The 16,464-nt window shown below is 40.3% G+C and overlaps 1 protein-coding gene across 3 annotated transcripts in view; it reads left to right on the plus strand.

Annotated features, from left to right (window-relative positions):
• The first annotated feature begins 979 nt into the window (after positions 1 to 979).
• wu:fb16f03 (eukaryotic translation initiation factor 4 gamma 1) overlaps positions 980 to 16,464 on the plus strand; it is a 68,504-nt gene continuing 53,019 nt past the window's right edge. For 2 of the 3 annotated variants that reach the window (XM_036562766.1, XM_036562768.1), the window contains exon 1: positions 980 to 1,297. The gene's annotated coding sequence lies outside the window, so the exon portion shown is untranslated. Of the gene's footprint in view, positions 1,298 to 1,530; positions 1,710 to 16,464 lie in introns of those variants that run through there. The other variant, XM_036562767.1, reaches the window with a different exon arrangement.

Here is a 16,464-nt window from a genome sequence, read left to right on the forward strand (position 1 = left end):
CAGTATAGGTGTCAGTATCATATCGTATCAGTATCATATCAGTATAGATGTCAGTATCATATAATATCAGTATAGGTGTCAGTATCATATCGTATCAGTATCATATCAGTATAGGTGTCAGTATCATATTGTATCAGTATCAGTATCATATCAGTATAGATGTCAGTATCATATAATATCAGTATAGGTGTCAGTATCATATCGTATCAGTATCATATCAGTATAGGTGTCAGTATCATATTGTATCAGTATCAGTATCATATCAGTATAGATGTCAGTATCATATAATATCAGTATAGGTGTCAGTATCATATCGTATCAGTATCATAACAGTATAGGTGTCAGTATCGTATCAGTATCAGTATCAGTATCAATATAGGTGTCAGTATCGTATCAGTAGCAGTATCATATCAGTATAGGTGTCAGTATCGTATCAGTATCTGTATCAGTATAGGTGTCAGTATTGTATCAGTATCAGTATCACATCAGTATAGGCATCAGTATCGTATCAGTATCAGTATCAGTATAGTTGTCAGTATCATATCAGTATCAGTATCATATCAGTATAGGTGTCAGTATCGTATCAGTATCATATCAGTATAGGTGTCAGTATTGTATCAGTATCAGTATCAGTATCAGTATAGGTGTCAGTATTGTATCAGTATCAGTATCATATCAGTATAGGTGTCAGTATTGTATCAGTATCAGTATCATATCAGTATAGGTGTCAGTATCATATCGTATCAGTATAAGTGTCAGTATCATATCGTATCAGTATCAGTATCATATCAGTATAGGTGTCAGTATCGTATCAGTATCATATCGTATCAGTATAGGTGTCAGTATCATATCAGTATCAGTATCAGTATAGGTGTCAGTATCATATCGTATCAGCATCTCTCTCTTTCACTCTGCCACGTGACAAGGAATTCCTCGCATCATTAAACCGGAAGCTGTCTCCCGGGTTTCCGGCAGGAAGGATTGTGTCCGGTGCTGCGGACTGAAGGAGAGTGAAACGCCATCGCTGATCTGCGCTTCTGTTTGGGCTCATTAAAACAGGTTTTCGTGTCGGACACAGCGCTGCTCCGCCTGCTGCCTGACTCCCAGAGCCGTGTGTGAGGACCCCTCTCCGCTCAGGAGCCCCCGCGGTGTTTATTTTCAGCCACAATGCTCCTCAGTAATGTGAGTTAGAGTGAGAACTCAGCCAGCTCTCCTCCTGTGACCAGACCCTCCTGATCAAAGGACAGGAGATCATCTCTGCACTCGGATATCGGCGAAACCGAGGGGCTCAAACCAGGTAAGGCTTCGCACACGAACGAGAAAAGGTCCAGCCGGCTACTCGCCAGCTTCTTGCTCGAATTTTCCCGTTCCACCTTAAATGGTGCAGCAGTTACATGGAACTGTTGCACCATTTAAGGTGGAACGGCAAGATTCGAAAAAGAAGCTGGGATATCTGGCAGCTATATTTAATGCCATGTAGCACTGAAGTTAGCCGTGGCATTCGCCACATTTGGAGTGTGTGTGTGTGAGTGTGTGTGTGTGTGTGTGTGTGTGTGTGAGTGAGTGTGTGAGTGTCACGTCGGTTTATGGCTTACTAAGTAGTGAGTAAGCAATAATGCTGACAGCCGGTTAGCAAAGCTAAGCTAACCGACGCTCCGGCGGACCTTTTTGACGAATAATCGCTGTTTTCGCTTCTGACAACAAGCCAGGTATGATTTTAATGTTGCTTTCTTGCCTTTATCGTTTGTTTGCTCGTGTTAGATCTGTAAAATTGGTGCTGTTTGGCTGTTTTAGGCTCAGGCAGAGTCGATTAACAGTTCTCTCTTGCCTCGATTAGTCTTTAGTCGCCTGTAAACAAACATGAATCTACCGTCTGCTGTATTTGCTGGAGGGGCTTCATGTGAACACAACGTTGTGTTTGTAACTGATATTAAGGGGGTTTTGGTTGGAAGTCCAGGTCAGGCCCAGCCTACAAGCCTAAACCCAAAAACAGAGCTGTGTCAAGGCTGATACAGCCTGCCTGGTTGGCCGAATCCAGATATGTTGTTCGCAATGCTGGGAACATTTCCCATAGTGACACTTTCACCTGATTTTGTTTACATTTTCTATCATTTAGCATGTTGTAGATGTCTGTGAGTTCCTGTCCCTCCATATGACCCGTATAACGTGTTAAACCCGGTCATAGAGCTGTGGTTTGGTTACTTGTGTCTTGTTTCGTGCCTTCAGAGGCAGTTTAACTGTGCTGGGACGATTAATCGGGTCGATTAGTTGTTTGTTTTGCCTCCGAAGATGTTTACTCGTGCGGTGCACCTGGAACATCTTCATCCCAAAGTTGTAAACACTGTCTAAATCTCTTCTCCTGGTTGTTATGCCGTGAATGCCAAGGCTTAAACAGTGAAATTGAAGTGTTTGTCAACCAAAAGCGAATTTGAAGCTGAAACACGTCGATTAATATAGCTAATTGGGGTTGTTATGGTAGCTGGACATCTCTGATCTGACTGTAGCTCCTTCTCTCTAAGCCGTGTGGGCTGGTTTAGTCTGTGCAGTGTTGTTATATGTGTTTTTGAGCGTTTGGGAGGCGTTTGGAGGTAGTTTTGAGCTGCGTTTCTGAGATGACACGTCAACAGACCGAGGGGGCTGAAGGCCGTGTGGAGTGAGACGGGCCAGCTGCCTTAGCTAGCAGGCTAACCGCCCAGAGAGGCCGTTCTAGCTTCTCAGGTTCTGTTAAACGGCCTTCAGTTCCCACCGAAGCGCCGTGTAAGTGTGTGTGTTTAAGGGTAATGTCCTCCGGCTGTGTTTGAACGGTTACGTTGTGTGTAAATAAGGCGGATTTCTCTGCGTTCGTCGCCTCAGGACGGTGCAGTGAAACCGGCATGTTCAAACGGCGCATGCGCGCGGAGTTCACGTGGGCCTCCATCTGCCACACTGCCTTACTGGAGCACTACAGCTAGTCAGTGTCTCTCTCTCTCTCTCTGCTTATATGAACAGTATTATTTTGACTATATGTTTGAAGGGGAATGCCACCAAATTTTTACAATTTCTGCATAATTCAGCCCTTGATTTGTAAACACATCGTTCAGAGAGGTTTGATGTGAAGAGGTTCAGTTGAGAAACTCACAGACTCCGATTTCTTTACAGTGGTGCTCATTGGAACCAGGGGTCACGATGGCTATAACACAAGTATAGCTATTTTATTTACTGTCCAAACCACCAGTGAACCTACACACGAAGGAAAAATAGTCATAAATTTGAAAAAGTTTTCTTTGGGGACTGTTTTGCCTTAGAACGCCCTGTATGTATCCCTCCACCATGAATGGATTAAAATGCATGGATTTAAATACATTTTAAGCCCAAACTTTGTCACAAAGCTACCATGAAACAGTGTGTTGGAGATCAGGCAGCATATATGCCACCATTTCATGGTGTTTGTGAGGGAGCTTTTAGAGGGATTAAACTCTTCAGACGTCTGGTTCCTATCATGACCACTGTGAACAATTCTGACCAACCTCAGTTACTTTGTTTACATCTCAATCACCTAATTATGAAGCATTTTTGAAAAATTGGTGGAGTTCCCCTTGAAGCATGTGCATTATACAACACTGTGCGTATGTCTTAGGTGCCTATGCCTTTTTTAATTTTGGAAATTAGTGTGTTTTTCTTTTTAAAATTACAGTATATAAGTAGAATGAGTGTAAATAAACAAATAAAATTTCTTTTAAAAAAAGTTAAACTAGTTTGAAGAACAAAGTTTGGTTCCACATGTCTTCTGGACACCCCCAGTCCTTGCATGGGTTCATTGAATTTCACTTGATTTAACATAATGAAGTGTTTATTAGCCAAACCAGGTACAGGATGATGCCTACAAATAATACTTTGCTTTCTTGAGGAGATTTGGAAATGGTTAAACTCAACACTTTATTGTATTAGAGTTGTATGTATTTATTGCAATATTAGTATTTTTCTGTGCAACTAAATGCATACAAGCCAGATAAGTAGCTTTTCAGATGTAATTTAGGTGCCTAAAACTTTTGCACTCCACTATATATACTATTCATTTAATCCTCTGCATTGTGTTTAGTTGATATATTTTAATTTTTGTATATTTTGATATATTTTAATCTTTTAAACTGTTTTTAGGAAGCTACTGATCGTAAAAAAAGCACAGTGTTTTAGTACATATTGCATTGGGGTGAATTTTGGGCAAAAGGTTGTGAAATTGTGTATATGTATTTATGTATGCGTGTAGGTGTAGTCATGTGAAGAGTTATACATAAACATATTTGGACATACAGATATCTGGTCTTCATTTAAACTGTGTTGAAAGATGAAGGTGATATAATTTTACATGTGCCACATAAAACTTTTGTCATCCTTTTATAACTGAAATAAACAAACATTCCTATATCACTATTTCAGATGTGTCAGATTGAAATCAGCTGCTCCTGTTTAGGTTCTAATGATTAGATCGCTGTTCTGTCTTAGAGGAACCCATCTTACTTAAACCTCAGATATCTGGTCTGATTTGCTCTGTGTTATTGGAGCGTGTGATCTCATCATGTCTAGAGCAAAGGAGCTCTCTGAGGCCTTCAGACAGAAGGTTGTGGATGCTTTTAAGTCTGCGAAGGTGTTCATTGGAAATCAATCATTCTACTGCTCCTGAGTAAATTTAACCTGAGAGCAGAACCCCAACGTTTCATCACAGGGTCTGCAGGTAGTTCTCACCACTGTAGATATAAAACTGCATTCATCTGCTATCAGAATTATGTATTCACCCTGAGACCACGTAAATTTGACCTGCATGGGAGGTGCGCCAGGAGGAAGCATTTGGTGTCTAAAAAGAACATCAGGGCAGGACTATTATAGATATTACTAGTAAAAACAGGCTGTACATGCAAGAAGCCCCTCAAACATTGCACAGTTGAAAGTATCCTGTATGGAGGAATGGCTCAGACGCTGGTGGACCCTTACAAGAAATGCCTACATAAAGTTGTTTCTGCACCAGTTACTGAAGCCAGATCAGTACTTCATTTTTCAATCGTTTTATGCATTTATCACAGTCCCTGTAACATCCAACATCATAGCACTGCTTTTTATACCTGCTGAACAAAGGAATTAATATTTGTCTATATCAATAAAAAAAAATAAAGTTTGTTTTAACCTCCTTGTATGACGTCGGCACAACAGTGTCAGTGATGTGTTGTTGGGAGGGTTTGGTGTAATGAGGCTCCATCGTAGTCACCATATTACGGAAGCCTTGTTTGTGCTGCCTTGTATAAAAGTCTTACCGTAGGGCATAAATACAAGTAGCTCCCTACATAAAACTGTAGGTAGGACATTTTGATAACAGCGTCCTATTTGCCAGCTTCTTGTTTGAATATTCCCGTTCCACCTTAAATGGTGCAGCAGTTATTATTACAACGCCTTAGGTGGCAGAATGTAACTACTGCACCATTTAAGGTGGAACGGGAAAATTCAAAATGAGAAGCTGGCGAATAGGACGCTGACTTCAGGCTCGACTAAATCTCATCAGAAAATGTTACCAGCATTAAAACAATAGCTTTTAGGTAGAGCTGGGCGATATGGCCAAAAATGTTATCACGATAAACAAAATTCATATTGTTCGATATCGATACATATCGCGATAAATGACAAATCATTATTTCCTTCAAGTTTGAAGGCTGATTTTTGCTCCTGGCTGGTTAATCGCTGTTTTAAACTATCCTTTATGGTCGGAACACGACAAACACTCACCAACCAGTGGAACATTTCACAGATCTGTCATGGGAGAGTGGGAGAAAGTGTCTGCTGAGCTGTTTTTACCAGCTGGAAAAGCACGGCTATTTTGTAATAGTCATAATTTAAGAAAGAAAACAGATTATTTGTAGCTGGTGCCGAGCGCTCGGCTACCCCGCTACACATGACATCACAGTATTCAGACACCAGCTAGATGACTGGGTTTCTCTGTACTATCGTAGTAGTTTAAGTGGTGAACCGCAAAATATCAACACCAGACAAACAGAGTCCTCCTTTTAGGAACGTTTAAACTGAAAGCGGTGCTTTTGTGTCTTGTTTGATCTACAGTATCATCAATTCTCCATGTTTTGGAGTGACAGAGCTGCTTCTGGTTAGCCAGCTGCTAAAAACAGCTAGCCTGGAAAGCTAGCGCTCTCCTGCTCTTCAATGCCTCACAGCTTCCTCAGTTTACTTTCGTTTAAATCAGGGCTGTAATTTACATGAACCACTTCTTTCTTTCACTTTCGTTGCTTGGGAATGCACTAATACTAAATATGACTGAGCGCTGTAACAGCGCTGTAGCTGTGAGGATCAGACGTGATTTAACGCTGCTAAAGCTGGTTAGGATGTGAGGAAAGAGGTGAGTTCACTGTAGGTCAGTACAGTTACACCACTGACCTCATCACTCACACTCGGTCACAGGAGAGCAGATCGCCGGTCGCTCCACTCAAACAGGGAATGTTTAACTCCGCGTTTCAGCCGTTGCTAAAGACTCATCTTACTCGTGGCCCCTCCCTCTCTGATCATGTAGAAAAACTCAAGTGCGCCCTCTGCTGGCGACAGCAGAGTAATGTCGCCTTCCTTGCAGTAGAAAACGCCTCCAAGGCTTTCACTGAACGTGGAAGTGTGAGAATGGTGTATTATGTCGATGTATATTTATCGAACATGTCGTATTGCTCTATCGAAGAAAAGTTAAATCACAATAATTATCGTTATCGTTTTATCGCCCAGCCCTACTTTTAGGATAAGTTATGATGTTTTGACAGCCTAAATGACCTTATCAGGGGTATATAGTGATATTAAGCTGGACAATACAATAGACTGGACAGTGGACTTGAAGTAAGACTAAATTAACATTAACACAAAGTACTACCCTATAGTAATGATACAGGCATGCTCACTCGAGAGGTACTTGAAAATGGTGGTTCTTTCAGGATAAAGAAATTGGTTTTGTATAGAACCATGAACACTGAAAGAACCCTTTCTATGATTGAAGAGTTTTTGCATCATGAAGGGGTTTTGCAGACTGATGGAGAATGTGCCTGGAACCTTTTTGTTGTTCTATATTGCCTGACATTGTAACAATAGTAGAACCCTTTGCAAAATGGTTCTACATAGAACCATCTACAGCACATTCTCCATCAATCTGAGGAACCCTTTCTTGATGCAAAAAACCCTTTAATCCTGGATATGGATATGGTCATGGTTCTACAGAGACCCATTTTCTTTACCAAAGAACCCTTGAAGAACCTTCATTTTTAAGTGAGTACGACAAATTGTTAACACCTGTCTAAGTCTTTCGGATTCAGCCATTGGCGGTAACGTTACTAGTCAGCTAGGTTTGCTAATGCTAAGGTTAGCGGTGCGGCCTTATGCTGCTTGTTTACGTTGTAGTGAAAGAGTCTAATGGCTGAAGATAGATTTCAACGCTGCCATCTAGTGGTTGGAGGTTTGAACACAACACAAATGAACCTCGAATCTTTCCATGAAAACTATAAATTAAAAATCTGTACTGTGTTTGTGAGAATCGTTACAGTATCATAAAAATAAAGTGATGATACTCAAGTGTATCAGTGTTTTCTTACACCCCTGGTCTTTATGTTCTAACTTTAATGAGGAATCTTGCACGGAACCATGATGTTTTATGTGTTTCTTGCCCTAAAACATGTGATCTGCCTTTATAAAGGCCTTGAAAATGAGGTAAACTGACGAACTGGATCAGATATGTCGGGGTGGCTGTTGTGTGAACAATGCTAAAAAAGTGTTGCTAAGCTGTTGCTATGGTATCCCAGGTGGTTGCTAGTATTTTTCATAGGCCATTGCTGTGGTATCCCAGGTGGTTGCTAAAGTATTGCTAGGCCTTTGCTATATTGTCAAGGCATCTCAATTAGGGAGAAAACTGTTTTAGTGATTTGTGAGGTGTGTGGTGTTGTGTTTGTGAAGTGCAGTTGGTTGTTTATCATTTTAGAAGAGGGAAAAAAATAGTTTGAACGAGCGCTGATTCCTTTCCTAACTTTCTACCAATGATCTCGCTCTTTTTCGGAAAAATAACCCTGCAGATGTCTTTGAAAAACAGAAAGCAGGTCTCTTGAAAAGAATGGAAGCTGTAATAAAGGCAAAGAGTGACACAGAATACTGAAAATAATTGATAATACATTTAGTTGATGTGGCTTCTGTGTCATTCCCTGTTATGTATTTGTTTCCTTAAGCTGAAAAATGAATAACTTGCACTTAACTCCCACTCAAAACAGCCATCAAGTAAATGAAGGGTGGTCTCTGACTTTTGCACAGTACTGTAAATTGCGAAATATTCTTAGCGGTTTGTAACCTGTGACTGAATCTGTGACAGAATGTGGGAGGTGCCTGTGTATGTGTGTGTGGGGGGGGGTGTTTGGGGGGGGGGTGCAGAGTGTCAGTCAATAATTAATCCACTACAGAGCCGCTTTGATTACTTGGAAGTTGATTATGGATGAACAGGAACCTCATATTCCGCATGAACGGACTCGTTTTGGACAGCAGCCAGATGGTACAGCGAAGCTCTTTGGAGAGATTCATTCAGTGAGGAAGCACTGCTTCAGCTGATATGGCTGATTTATATCCTCCAGGTTTCAACACTGCCCTGGAGTTTTCATTGTAGGTCCTCCCCCACAACAGTGATGGTGATGGTTATGTTGATGTGGTGGTGGAGGTGGTAGTTATGATTCATGTCACTCAAATTACTCATTGATATTGACAGTATTTTTCTGGATTGTTTTTCTTATGTTGTGAGAGTGTTTAGAGTGGAGTTCATGACCACATAGTGGCTTGACTTGTAGTGTAAAATGATCTGATTTGATTGATTCTATAGGAAATGATTCAGTTCATTACATTTTTGACAGTTTGATTCTGTTATATTGGTTCTAGAGATGTCAATTTTGGCACATTCTTTTGACCAGTAACTGACCAACATTAGCGATTAATTGCTAACAGGTGAGCCTAAACTCAAGGAAGTGACACATCTGATTGGATGTGCAAAGCAATTTTTATTTTTATCATATTTGTAATAAAATACATTAAGAATGTTGATAACCGCTTTAATTAAGATCGAGCTTATTTAAGGAACTGAGGTATTTTATCCTCTACGATGTGTAATATTATGATGCAGGGAATCCAGAAGAATCTCTGCAAGAACAAAACCTACAACTGAATGCCTGTGACTTTCAACCCCTCAGACAGCACTGCATTAAAATTGACGTGTCAGTGATTGATGTCACCACATAAGCTCGGAAATGCTTTAACAACCCGTTGTCAATAAGCGCAGTTCTCCGCTGCGTCTACAGGTTTTTTTAAGTGAAGACTGTACTATGCCAGTGGAAGCCAGTGTCCAGAAACGCCGCCGACTTCTCTGGGCTCAAACCCCCCTGAAACTGACTGATGCAGAGTGGAAATGTGTATCGTGGTCTGACGAGTCAACCTTTCAGATTGTTTATGGAAGTAATAAAAGTTGTGTTTCTGGGCCAAACAAGTAAAGGACTGTCCATATTGTTACCAGCGTAAAATTCAAAAGCGAGGGTCTGTCCTGGTACGGGGGTGAGGGTGGAGGTAGAGGCCATTTTTTTCAGGGACGTCCATTCTTATTTCATGACAACACCAAAAAAACATTCTGCATGGCTGCGTATCCAGAATGCACATGCTAGACTGGTACATATTACAGGCATCATATTTGGAATGAGCATATATTTATAAAGAAACAATAACATTCATAAAGTAAAATCAAATATTATGTTTTTGTACCGTTGTAAATTTAATACAGAATTAATACAGAAGATAAAACAGAATTTATTAATCAGTGCTTTATTAGCGTTTCACATACTGTCCCAATTTTATTGGATTTGGGTTTCTAGTAAAAATAAGTGTGAATAAGTGGGTCCAAACTGTATCTTCTCTACTGTGTCTACATTGGAGTTCATTCATACATGTACCTCTGAGCTGGAACACTCATCGGGGTTTCTGGGTGTTTGCTACGTGTTAGTCACCAACGCATGACCGTCGCATTACAGACTGCAGGCTCATGTTGCAGTGGCGTTACCAATGGAAACGGGCTCCAAAGGTCTCCACCGCATACATGCCATGTTCAAACTCCCAAAGAGGCGCGGATGTGATATGAGCTGTGACCACATACGTGCAAGTGTGTGTGTGTGTTGGGGGTGGGGGGGTGGGGGGGTGGTGGTTGTTCTCAGGTATATTTTGAGATTATGCAACACTATGACTGAACTCACCGACCACACACACACACACACACACACACACACACACATGGTGCAAGGCAGTGAACTTCTGTTAAGTGGATTGCTCAACTGCTTTTTTCAAACGTATCTGATTTCTAGCTTTGTAATATAAAGCCGTGGAACATATTGAGGGGGAAAAAAACAACATTTGCATTTTTTATTTATTTTTTTTTCCCCAAATATTTAAATTCAGTAAATAAACAATAACTGTGGATTAAAATGTGCAGAACTGTGTTCTTTGTAGAGGTTATGTTAACTTATTAGAGCAACAAAACATGTAATTTGACCAGGGGTGCCTAATCTTTTGCATAATGTTGGGATATTTAAATATTCGGTACAAATAAGGAAAGCTCATTTGTTGTTCCACTTTATTGATTAAATTACAGATATCATCAATGTTTAATTTTACAGTTAGATTATAATTGTATTATTATTATTATTATTATTATTATTATTATTCTTATGATTGTTGTTATTATCCTCATTTATAAGTGAAACACCTTAAAATACTGCAAGGTCATGAAAAAAACCTAATTGATAAACAATTATTGTCATGGCAAGTAGCATAAAAGGCTATTCTGGGGTATCCTGCCCAATCTGGCAACCCTGGCCAGGTCGTTGAGATTGCTTGAGGACATGTTTCAAGCCCCTCAGAAGATGCTTTTTACCTGATTACATGCTAAATAGACTTCGGTGGTGTTTTTTTAAGACCTTCCACATTTTTTGTGATATAAGGTATTATTGTAATTGCGGTAAGGGACTGGCACTGATTGGTTGTGTGGGAGCTGACCAATAGGGGGCGCTGATAGTCCCCTCAGAGCCTGAAAACACCTTTCAAAGTCTCGGTGACGACTAAGAGCTACACTAGAGATGTTATAAAGAAGGAGACAGGTCACCGGTTAAAATATGAATGGTAAAGCTTGTAATGCTCAACATGTCATCTGTTTGCGGAGGAAGTCCCGTGTTTTTTTGTGTGTTTCTGAGCCAAAAGCTACAAACTATGATGTTTTTGTCGGATTTTAGTAGTGATTCCAAAGGTGTTTTTAACACGATAATTTGACCTTCAATATTTTGGTCTCTCCCCATTCAAAGAGAGAAGTCTGGTCTTGTATGGCTGGAAATAACTGCCCGGCGGCGTTACTAAGATGGCCACTGAGTGGGCAGAATTTCCTATAAGGACTTTGGCTACACTCGCCACAGAACACGTTCAGCTTTCACTCCAACACCAGTCACTCCACTTTGTGCTCTCAGATAACCATTTAAGCTTCAGTTAGCTGGAACCAAGCCTGTACCGTAATGCTAAAGAAAGGCTAGCGTCTCAAACACCACAGAACAGGCTCAATTTCAGCTTTCCGTCACTCCAACTCCAGCCACTCGACTTTTACTCTGTTAAACATTAGGTTTCATCATCTATCTTTGTTGGGTCTGTAGCCTGGTCACTAAGCTAATGGTAACCAGCTCCTTTCTCCTTGTTAGCAGGAGTAAATCTTAGATAGATGGTTTTGGCATTTGTTGACTGATGGCTTGACAATTGTACGCTGTGTTTCTGTGGACGTCAGAACTTGTAGAGAGGAGAATTACCACTCTAATTTCTTCCGGGTTTCTCAAACACTAGAGGGCGCTCCCGAGCAAGTCAAAAATTAATGGGATTGATATGGAGCATTTGAGCAAAATCATAGTTTATAAATGCTTAAACATTTTTAAGATAAAAGAATCCTTTCATATCATGAACACAGAACAGCATAAAACATTTTAACAAGCAAGCAAAGTTTATTTATATAGTGCTTTTACAACAGGCGTTGTGACAAAGCAGCTTTACAGAAAAATCAGCATCACAGAAAAGAAGAATCCGGGTCCAAGCCCCCATGAGCGTGCGTTGTACCGCACTTGTACGTTGTAACACTGCTGTTATATGTTTAAGAGCTTTTAAACCCGAGTTATAGGAGTTTAAATTGCGCCTCATGTACGTTCATGACGTCAGTGAGCGCAAACAGCCAATGAGCTGCTCCGCTCGCCAACCAATCAGTGCTCACTAGCAGTAATGCCCGCCTTCTGCTGCCCAAAACCCATATGCTGTAGAATAAAGGAAACATACAGGTGAGATTTCTTTGCTTTTTTAGTGAAATCCATCCTTCTACTGTCTAAAATTAAAGGAAAGTTCTGGTTCAGAGATTAGAAACTATTTTAACTTTTCATTTTTAGCTCCATTTACTCCCATTCATTGGGGGCAAACCGGCTCTGAGGACATCACTTGTGACACCCCTACCCCCACAACACCAGTAATACTGTATATTGCTGTAATATCTGGAGACAGTTTGAAGCTATTAAATAGTGCCTTCTGCCCAACTCTGGTATAAATTTACCATTGACAGTAATATTTGTTGCATATTGAGTGAAAACATGGAAGGAGCAGTGTTTCTTAACTTTTCAGCTGATTATGTGGTTTAATGCTTTCAATCATTTCAGTTCCTGGTTCTGTTACAGATTTGCTTTGCATATTGAGGCTTTCGGTTCTGTAACCGGTCACAGCTGTGGTGAAAGGCCGGTTTGCCTTCGCTGCGCTCTCTCCTTCCTTGCTGTGTGTAAGAGGCGGTCAGTATGCTGGGCTCTATATTTGGGTCGTGTTATTGCATTCTTGACTTCATGTGAACCGAGATGACCATGTCCTAGTGCTTCATTTGGGATCCTTACTAGGGCTTTCAAAGTTAACGGATTAAAGCTAATTACTCCGTTTAAAAAAATCTGATTAAAAGTTACTTTCTTATTGAATTGTAGAGCGCTTTAACATCTGATTTTGCTTTGTTTGTATTTGTATTTTTTATTTTTTTTTATTATGGATTTTTGTATTATTTCCCACAGTCAATTGGCTAAAGGCTAACATGGCATTACCGACATACAGGGGCGGCACAAAGAAATATGACGGGATTTCTGCAAAGAAGAGCATCCATCAAAACAAGAACATGTTATCTGGGTGGCATAAAGACACGTGGACGTGGCTTTGGAGCTCTCGTCCAGCAGTCTGAAGTTTCTGTGAATGCATATTTTTGCGTATCGCTGCTGTCGGAAGAAAACCTTTCATGGACTAAAAGAAATTACCCAAAAGTACTTGGAAAAGTCTGCTTCCATTGACTTACATTAAAAGTAAAGCAGGTTTTTTCCTTCTCCTGTAAAGTTACCATTTTGGCGATACAAGGTTTTTATCCGACAACAGCGGCATTGAAACCAGAGGTGAAAAGGTTTGTTATGGAACAACTATATAGAGAACAGCTGTGGTCAGACTAGATCCCATCCAGCTGCTCTCAGATGAGCAGAGGGGGCCTTAAGGGCTTTCTAGGCCTTCAAAGAGGGCCTGATATTTTCTAGGAACTCAAAAATGCATTTTTCTATTTTTTTAGTTCATTTTATTCGATAGAAAAATGCTTGTATTCAGACTGCATGTATTACAGCACTGGTTTTGGACGGAAACAAAATGGTTAAATCTTTGAAATGCTCAGCGGAAACTTGGCCAATTAGGAGTAGTTTTTCTCTGTGGTATCTAAGCAGATACAGCTGTGCGAGCTGAACAGAAGTCCTAACACGTTAGATTACCCATCAGTTAATTACGACGTGACGGAGGAGTCAACCAATCATGTTTTGATTTCCAATAGGCCGAACCAATTTTGTCAGGGTGAAAAAACATCACCCTAGGCCTTCGGGACGTTCTAGATACATCACTTACTGAGTACGAACGGCTGCGTCATCAATGGGCTGTTAGAAATGGAAAAAAGTAGGCCGCTGTACTGAGTCACAGTAATTAAATGAGTGCTAGTATGTCTGTTATAAGCTTTAAGTAAAATTATCATGCAGGCCTGTTTTTTCCCCTCGCGTTTAGGCCGAGTTGTGCCATTTATGGCCCAAATCGAAGGCCTAGCTCTTACGGTGATGGTTCTCCACTGCTGGTGTGGCTTTTATAAAGGGGTGTAACCCATTGTTTTATTGATCATCTTTCTCCTTTACCAAAATCAGGTTTCCACTAATAAGACAGTGGTTTCTGTCCCTTTTCTCTTCCTCCTGTCCTGCTTCCTGGTCGTGACTCGGTGTGTGTATGACTCATGGTTTCTCTGCGTATCCCAGGCTGTGTGACTGGCGTGCCACCCCCATGTCTGCGGACACATGTGCGTGCCCCAGTCCCCACAAACACAAGGGACTGTGGGGGTCCGGCAGTATGTGGTAAAGTAGCTGTTATTTGCCATCAGATTTTGCCTTTCTGGCTTTTCTTTGTGTCTGTTTTTGTCTGAATTAGTGCTAAATAATCTATAATTTAGTTCCACTTCATGCTTTGCTGTGGGGTTGTGTGTAGTATTGAACTAAGTGTGGGTGATGATGACGTATATATTGGAAAATTTCATATTCCTGCTAGCAGGAATGAGCGTTTCCGTCGTGGGAGGCTACTAATACAGTAAAGGTTTCCACGTTAGGTCATGTTCTAATGGTTGGTGCAGCATGTTAATGATGGTTGAACAGTTTTTTATGATGGGACGTCACAGACGCTGTAATAATCTCGTGCTGTATTATAGGATGGAGCTGCTTCATAGCTCTTGGTGAACGTCTCAGTGCTCTGTGGCAGGGTCCTAACAGTCCTGTATGACGACGGTCAGCATTATTATGTGGATATTTTTTCTATCTTTATTTATGTTGATTATTTTATACGATTATTTTATGATAATTATTGCACATTTCTATTTAAATATATATGTCTATTTAGAATGACGTCAAAAACATTACTTTTTTTATATGCGGTATTGTGATATGTTAAACCGTGATAAAAGGTTGTTATTTTTATTTATTTATTTATTTATTTATTCATTTATTTTTAGAGACCAGAGCATGCCTAGTATTTTTTTTTCCTCCATTTTTCCAGGGATGCACAATAATATCATATTTATATCTATGTCAGCAGATTTTAAAGAACTGATCGGAACAGGCTGTATTGTTTAGATTTGACCGATATTTCAAACAGATGTTTGATGAGGAATTAATTGTTGAGCAGAACGACTGCGCTAAAATATCTGCGTTTTATTCATTTCACTGCATTTGTAACCCTCTACAAATAAACCAGGTGGGTCTAATAAATTCATGCATTTTATGAATGTTTAATGTTTGTTATGGCATCTTCAGCTATATACAAAACAAACTTCTGCTACTGAGCGCTGATTAATTAGCATTACTGCTACTGAGTGCTGATTGGCTACCATTACTGCTACTGAGCACTGATTAATTAGCATTACTGCTACTGAGTGCTGATTGGCTACCATTACTGCTACTGAGCGCTGATTAATTAGCATTACTGCTACTGAGTGCTGATTAATTAGCATTACTGCTACTGAGTGCTGATTAATTAGCATTACTGCTACTGGGTGCTGATTGGCTACCATTACTGCTACTGAGCGCTGATTAATTAGCATTACTGCTACTGAGCGCTGATTAATTAGCATTACTGCTACTGAGTGCTGATTGGCTACCATTACTGCTACTGAGTGCTGATTAATTAGCATTACTGCTACTGAGTGCTGATTAATTAGCATTACTGCTACTGAGCGCTGATTAATTAGCATTACTGCTACTGAGCGCTGATTATTAGCATTACTGCTACTGAGTGCTGATTGGCTACCATTACTGCTACTGAGTGCTGATTAATTAGCATTACTGCTACTGAGTGCTGATTAATTAGCATTACTGCTACTGAGCGCTGATTAATTAGCATTACTGCTACTGAGCGCTGATTAATTAGCATTACTGCTACTGAGTGCTGATTAATTAGCATTACTGCTACTGAGCGCTGATTAATTAGCATTACTGCTACTGAGCGCTGATTAATTAGCATTACTGCTACTGAGTGCTGATTGGCTACCATTACTGCTACTGAGCGCTGATTAATTAGCATTACTGCTACTGAGCGCTGATTAATTAGCATTACTGCTACTGAGTGCTGATTGGCTACCATTACTGCTACTGAGTGCTGATTAATTAGCATTACTGCTACTGAGTGCTAAATAATTAGCATTACTGCTACTGAGCGCTGATTAATTAGCATTACTGCTACTGAGTGCTGATTGGCTACCATTACTGCTACTGAGTGCTGATTAATTAGCATTACTGCTACTGAGTGCTGATTAATTAGCATTACTGCTACTGAGCGCTGATT

The sequence above is a fragment of the Colossoma macropomum genome, unplaced genomic scaffold, assembly GCF_904425465.1.
Source record: "Colossoma macropomum unplaced genomic scaffold, Colossoma_macropomum, whole genome shotgun sequence".
In the NCBI taxonomy this organism is placed as follows: Eukaryota; Metazoa; Chordata; class Actinopteri; order Characiformes; family Serrasalmidae; genus Colossoma; species Colossoma macropomum.